This window comes from Babylonia areolata, chromosome 15, assembly GCF_041734735.1.
Source record: "Babylonia areolata isolate BAREFJ2019XMU chromosome 15, ASM4173473v1, whole genome shotgun sequence".
Lineage (NCBI taxonomy): Eukaryota > Metazoa > Mollusca > Gastropoda > Neogastropoda > Buccinidae > Babylonia > Babylonia areolata.
Genome location: NC_134890.1, coordinates 2,405,148 through 2,412,647, shown reverse-complemented (window position 1 = coordinate 2,412,647; position 7,500 = coordinate 2,405,148).

Genomic DNA, 7,500 nt, shown 5'->3' with positions numbered 1-7,500 from the left:
GCAGTTCCAATCTTTTTACCAATTGTAAATTTTGAGGATTTCGCAGTACCCAAAATTTCAAAAATTCATAAAAAGCACAATAATTGAAGAATCAACACAACCTTACGTGAAAATGAAGATAATGTCATTGTGTATCAAGTCCACATAACACAAAGTGTCTGCACGCACCACACGGACCATAAACCCGGTTTCTTTGATACATTGTTTGGCGGCCATTTTGATTTGTTTCCATAGCAACGGGTATTCACAGAAATCTAAGAACACTTTTTTTTTTGTGATCCACAAGTGATGATACACCTGGAAGACAAAAAAAGAGAGATATAGTCGGAGAGAAAAAAAAGTCGTTATTTGACTGTAGTGTCTGGTCTTAACTCAGTACGACCAGTCCTCTCTTCTCCTCTACACAGACCCCTCGGATGTCCAGTGGGTGTCTGAATGACCCAACCTTTAGCTTCCGTCGTCAGAATAGTGGGTTTTTTGGTCAACATTCACCTCTTCAGTATAAGAGCCTTCCGACTGTAATAATTTTGATGATGGTAATTGGAGTGAAACGCTGTTAACGTCGTCTCTTTCGCCGTTCGTACGGAGAGAGTTAAAAGTTCTCTCAAACAGCTATTTCGTTCTGCCTACCAGAGGGGGAATGTGGCATGATGGTTAACACTCTTGTCTGCCACTACAGTGCTCGTGAGGGTGTGGGTTCGATTCTACCTCTCGCCCTTTCTCCCAAGTTTGACTGGAAAATCAAACTGAGCGTCTAGTCATTCGGATGAGACGATAAACCGAGGTCTCGTGTGCGGGACGCACTTGGCGCACTGTAAAAGAACCCATGGCAACGAGAGTGATGTCTTCTGATAAGTATACATGCATGCACTCAAAGCCTGACAAGCGCGTTGGGTTATGCTGCTGTCAGGCATTTGACTAGAAGATGTGGTGTAGCGTATATGGATTCGTCCGGACACAGTTGTGCCTCCTTGAGAAACTGAAACTGAAACTCTGATGACCATAATTCTTGATGGCTAATGTTCTTATCAGGCCTCTGTTCGTCATATTTGCGCGTGCGTAGGTGTGTTTGTTTGCGCGTTCGTGTATGCTCGCGCTTGTTTGCGTATGGTGAACTTGGTGCAGGTTTGATTATATATGCATAACGTTATTTTAGTTTAAATAAATATTCAATTCTTCAACATTACACTCGATTACAACACAGTCATAGACAAAAGAGCTGTGTACGCAACGGGCTTTTTGTTTCGGAGGTGTTGGCATCAATCTGCATTATTCTTATCAAACACATTGCCCTCCTGCGTCTAAACCTTTTAAAAATGGCCGACTGATATCAGCAAAGCATTTCAAAATAGCCGAAGGGTGTACATGCACTGACTTATTGCTCCCATGATCGCCGAATTTTCGTCTGTTGAGGTTGCCAGGAAGTTGTCGTTAATGTCTAATGTGTCCTCGTGTCTCTGTGATCCGAAATATAATACCGTCAGCTCCCATTAACCGCCGCTTGCAAGGGACATGACTCACGCTGAATACATCTCACTGTCGCAAATGGTTTCCCCTGACCTCAAGAGGTTTAAGAGGAGGAAGCCAGTCGATATTTGGCGTTTGGTGTGTGGTGGGGTTTGTTGGTTTTCTAATTTTGATGTGTATGTGGAGTGGTGCGTTTGAGAGATGGCCAAAACATTATCAGCATAGAAATACTCCTTTTTTGCGACGCATTCCTATCACTCTCGCTGTATTATTCAGCTGTTCTGTCTGACTGTTTTTGTCTCTGTCTCTCACTCTTCATTTTTTTTTTCTCCTCATGCGATGTTGATGTTTTCTAACAATGGTGTGTTTTTGTACATGGACAGGTTATGGGCGTGCTTTCATTGATACGTTTTAGTTTTTGTACATGGATAGGTTATGGGCGTGTTTCATTGATACGTTTTAGTTTTTGAACTTGGACAGGTTATGGGCGTGCTTTCATTGATACGTTTTATTTTCAAGGGCTTTTAGTTTGTATGTTTGTTTGTTCTTCTTCTTGTTTGTTTTTCGTAAGAGGGCGGAGGGTGTGTGTGTGTGGGGGGGGGGGGGGGGCTTTTTCCCCCTGAAGACTAGATGTAAAACAGCCTTTGTGCTTACCATACTGCCCTCGTGAAATAAAAATGAGTTTCGTCTCTGTCTGTCTCTGTCTGTCTGTCTGTCTTCCCCCCCCTCTCTCTCTCTCTGTTTGTCTCTCTCTGTCTCTGTCTCTGTCTGTCTGTCTGTCTGTCTGTCTCTCTCTCTCTCTGTCTGTCCGTCTCTCTCTCCCTTCTCTCTCTTTCACTCCCCTCTCTCTGTCTCTCTGTGTGTGTGCGTGTGGTGTGTGTGTGTGTGTGTGTGTGTGTGTGTGTGTGTCTGTCTGTCTGTCTGTCTGTCTGTCTGTCTGTCTGTCTGTCTCTCTGTATGTCTTTCTGTCTCTGTCTTGTTCTTGTTCCCTCCGTCTCTCTCTCCCCCTTCTCTCTCCCCCTTCTCTCTCTCTCTTCTCTCTCTCTCTCTCTCTCTCTCTCCTCTCTCTCTCTCTCTCTCTCGCAGAGTGACCCAAGCATTCCCACAATAAAGGAAAGGCGTTGACCTTAACCATTTCCTCCTCTGTCTGGACTGAAGCTCCCAACAATAATTCACATCAAAACGTTCAAAAGAGCGAAGGGGCATTTTGGCCTTCGCGGGATCAAGTTTTAATATCTTGAGGTTGAACTTACGGCAATAAAGGTCAGTACCTCACACTTTGAAATGGTAAGATTGGAGCCTGTTTTGTTTTTATTTTTGTTTGTTTGTTTTAAATCGATGGCACATCCAAGTTTCACATGATTTTAGGTTGTCAGGTTGATGCGACACACAAAATTCGTCACTTTTATTAAACATGTCAAATGATGATGATGATAATAATAATAACAATGGTAATGATATTAACAACATTGACAACAATGATGAAAACAACAACAACAGCAATAATAATGATGATGATGATGATGATGATGACGACAACTACGACAAAAACAACAACAATAATAATAATAATATGGTGGTTGTTGTTGTTGCACAGCACAGCACAGCACAATAAATACAACACAGCACAGCACAACACAGCACAGCACAATACAGCACAACACAGCACAGCACAATAAATACAACACAGCACAATACAGCACAACACGACACATCACAGCACAGCACAGCACAGCACAACACAGCACAGCACAATACAGCACAACACAGCACAGCACAACACAACACGACACATCACAGCACAGCACAGCACAGCACAGCACAGCACATACAACACAGCACAGCACAGCACAACACAACACAACACAACACAATACAACACAGCCCGGCACAACACAGCACAGCACAGCAAGCTCAGCACAGCACAGCACAACACAACACAGCACAGCACAGCAAGCTCAGCACAGCACAGCACAACACAACACAGCACAGCACAGCAAGCTCAGCACAGCACAGCACAGCACATACAACACAGCACAGCACAGCACAACACAACACAACACAACACAATACAACACAGCCCGGCACAACACAGCACAGCACAGCAAGCTCAGCACAGCACAGCACAACACAACACAACACAGCACAGCACAGCACAACACAACACAACACAGCACAGCACAGCACAACACAGCACAGCACATCACAACACAGCACAACACAACACAGCACAACACAACACAGCACAGCACAACACAACAAAACACAACACAACACAACACAACAAAACACAACACAACAAAACACAACACAACACAACACAGCACAGCACAACACAACACAACACAACACAGCACAGCACAGCACAATACAACACAGCACAGCACAGCACAGCACAGCACAACACAACACAACACAACACAACACAACACAACACAACACAACACAACACAACACAGCACAGCACGATACAACACAGCACAGCACAGCACCGCACAGCACCGCACAGCACAGCACAATACAGCACAGCACCGCACAGCACAGCACAACACAGCACAACACAGCACAGCACAGCACCGCACAGCACCGCACAGCACAGCACAATACAGCACAGCACCGCACAGCACAACACAACACAGCACAGCACCGCACAGCACAACACAGCACAGCACAGCACCGCACAGCACAGCACAACACAGCACAGCACTACACAGCACAGCACAGCACCGCACAGCACAGCACAGCACAACACAGCACAACACAGCACAGCACTACACAGCACAACACAGCACCGCACAGCACAGCACTACACAGCACAACACAACACAGCACTACACAGCACAACACAACACAACACAGCACTACACAGCACAGCACAGCACAGCACTACACAGCACAACACAACACAGCACAGCACAGCACTACACAGCACAACACAACACAACACAGCACAGCACAGCACTACACAGCACAACACAACACAGCACAGCACAGCACAGCACTACACAGCACAACACAACACAACACAGCACAGCACAGCACTACACAGCACAACACAACACAACACAACACAGCACAGCACAACACAACACAACACAACACAGCACCACACCACAGAGAGAGAGAGAGAGAGAGAGAGAGAGAGAGAGAGAACACTGAACACTGAAATGTTTAATGTCATTAGCAGAAAAGCTCTGGTGACATAGTAGGTACAAATCCGAACAAAATGGTGCAAGTAGATGAAATGGAACAGAAAAAAAAAAACAAATAAAACAAAAACAAAAACAAAACAAAAACAAAAAAAACAACAGAATTGAAACAACAAAAACTAATAAGAGATTTACGACACTTTGGTACTTTGTCATTAGCTTAAAGTACATGTGACAGGGGGATAATGTGCCTTTTTTCAGTCGTTCGTCTCCAAGGTTAGGACAGTACACAGAAAACAAAGTTAAGATAAATCATATGATAAATATTTACGCATGTAACATAGACACACATATCAATACAAACGCATACTAAAGTACATATACATCCTGAAATAATTATTTATGCCTCAACATCAAAACCCATCATATCAATACGAACACATTAAATAATTACAATGTCGAGATTGACCATCCAAATGTAGCCCTTCCTTTTTATCTATGCTTTTTTCCTCATAGAACCCATACTAATTTTTAAATGATTAATGTGTATTTGTACGATGATGGACGTTTTCCGTATATTTATTGCCTCAGATACATATTTTGCAAGTGAAAGTATTATATCTTCATTTTCTGTCATCAGTATGCCGAACAAATCTTTTCTCTGCGCTGGAGCCGTATTGAAAAGGGTACAGGGGGTAATTTGCCTTTTTTTCAGTCGTTCGTCTCCAAGGTTTGGACAGTACACAGAAATCAAAGTACAGATAAATCATATAAAAAGTATTTACACATGTAACATCGATACACATCATATCAATACGAACATGTGTTCGAGAGAGAGAGAGAGAGAGAGAGAGAGAGAGAGAGAGAGAGAGAGAGAACTGAAAGGTGAAGCATCGACTTTACTTCAAAACATTGTCAGAGATCAACGCAGTCCTCAGAGTTAAAAAGGTAAAAAGTCTCATAGTCATTCGCAGTCATGAGAGCAGTGAATTCAAACCACTGGAGCTCGGCATAGGAAGGCGAGGCCCAGTCCTCTCCTTCCGCCGTTTGAATCTTCACCGACAGAAGTCAGGTACCCACGCACACACCTGGGAAACTTGGAATCCAATGCCTTTCCCAAGGAAACAACACCTTGTCGAAACGGGGGCCTCGAACCCTGATCACTGGTGAACACTGGACCAGGTGTCCAACGTCTTTCCGATTCTCCTGCTACTTTGCCTCTGTGTATGTGTGGCTGTTTACAGCTTAGTCTTTTGTGAAGGACTATGACTCTCAAACTAGGAGGCAAGATTGCACTGGCTCTTAGTGCTGCAGCCTTGTGGGCTAGTTGGCCTTTGGGAACCATCCCAACGCTGACGGTCCTAAAACCCTCTTGGCCGAGAGAGTGGGGATGTACTTGGGCAAAACACTCTCCACTATAATCAAATTCTAGCCCAAATAGTCGGAACAGCAGTTGCCTCCTCTGCTGTTCTGATGGTCATAGTCGGACACGACTGACTATCATATGTGTGACTGTGTTCCCTGTTTGTCAGGCTGTCCAGTCGTTTTGCAAACTGCACACAGACAAAAAACACACAACACAAAACACGAATCTCAGCCATCAGACATACATGTATTTGTATTTCTGTTTGTATCTCTTTTTATCACAACAGATTTCTCTGTGTGAAATTCGGGCTGCTCTCCCCAGGGAGAGCGCGTCGTTACACTACAGCGCCACCCATTTTTTTTGTATTTTTTCCTGCGTGCAGTTTTATTTTTTTTCCTATCGAAGTGGATTTTTATACAGAATTTTGCCAGGAACAACCCTTTTATTGCCGTAGGTTCTTTTACGTGCGCTAAGTGCATGTTGCAAACGGGACCTCGGTTTATCGTCTCATCCGAATGACTAGCGTCCAGACCACCACTCAAGGTCTAGTGGAGTGTATGGAGGGGGAGAAAATATCGGCGGTTGAGCCGTGATTCGAACCAACGCGCTCAGATTCTCTCGCTTCCTAGGCGGACGCGTTACCTCTAGGCCATCACTCCACTATGTGGGAAAATCCAATACTTTCAGATGCTACACGAAACTGATTACCATGTCACAGTCTTTACATTGACGTCGCTCTCTGTTCTGTTTTGGTTTGTTTCTGTCTGTCACTCTGTCTCTCCATCTTGTGTCTGGTCTGAACTCATTTGTGTCAATTTTTGGATAGAATCTACGCTGGTATTGTAACCACTCTCCGTTCAGCGAGTATGTGATAACCTCTTCATATAACGGTTATGGCCCAATCTAAATAACATTTTCGCTTTCACGTCTCTTTATCTCCCTCCTCTCTCTCTCTCTCTCTCTCTCTCTCTCTCTCTCTCTCTCTCTCTCTCTCTCTCTCTCTCTTTCTCTGGTAACTGAGAGAGAAAGATGAAATATGTCCATTGTGTAAAGAAGAAACTGAAGATGAAATCCATTTTGTATTACGCTGCCACTGTCTTCACGATTTAAGAACAAAATTTATACCACACATTTATCACGATAGGCAGAACCTGTTTTCGTTACAAATGCTCTTGTCATCAAAAAATGAAAATATAATGATAAATTTATCTCTCTGTATATACAACGCTTTGAAGAGGCGTGAGAACGCAACAGAATTGTTCGATGTCAGAGAGTAATGCAATGACGATTGCTTTTTGTTGCTTGTTCGTTTTGTTGTTGTTTTTCTCTTGAAGTCTGAGTATTTACTTGTTCACGCAATACTTTTGTGTCCGTATGTTATTTGTATGTTAACAATATTCATAACATTATATAAGGTAGAAAATCTTCTTTACTTTTGTTTAACCCCTTCAAATGGGGCAATGGCCTTATATTCGTTCGTTCGTTCGTTCGTTCTCTCTCTCTCTCTCTCTCTCTCTC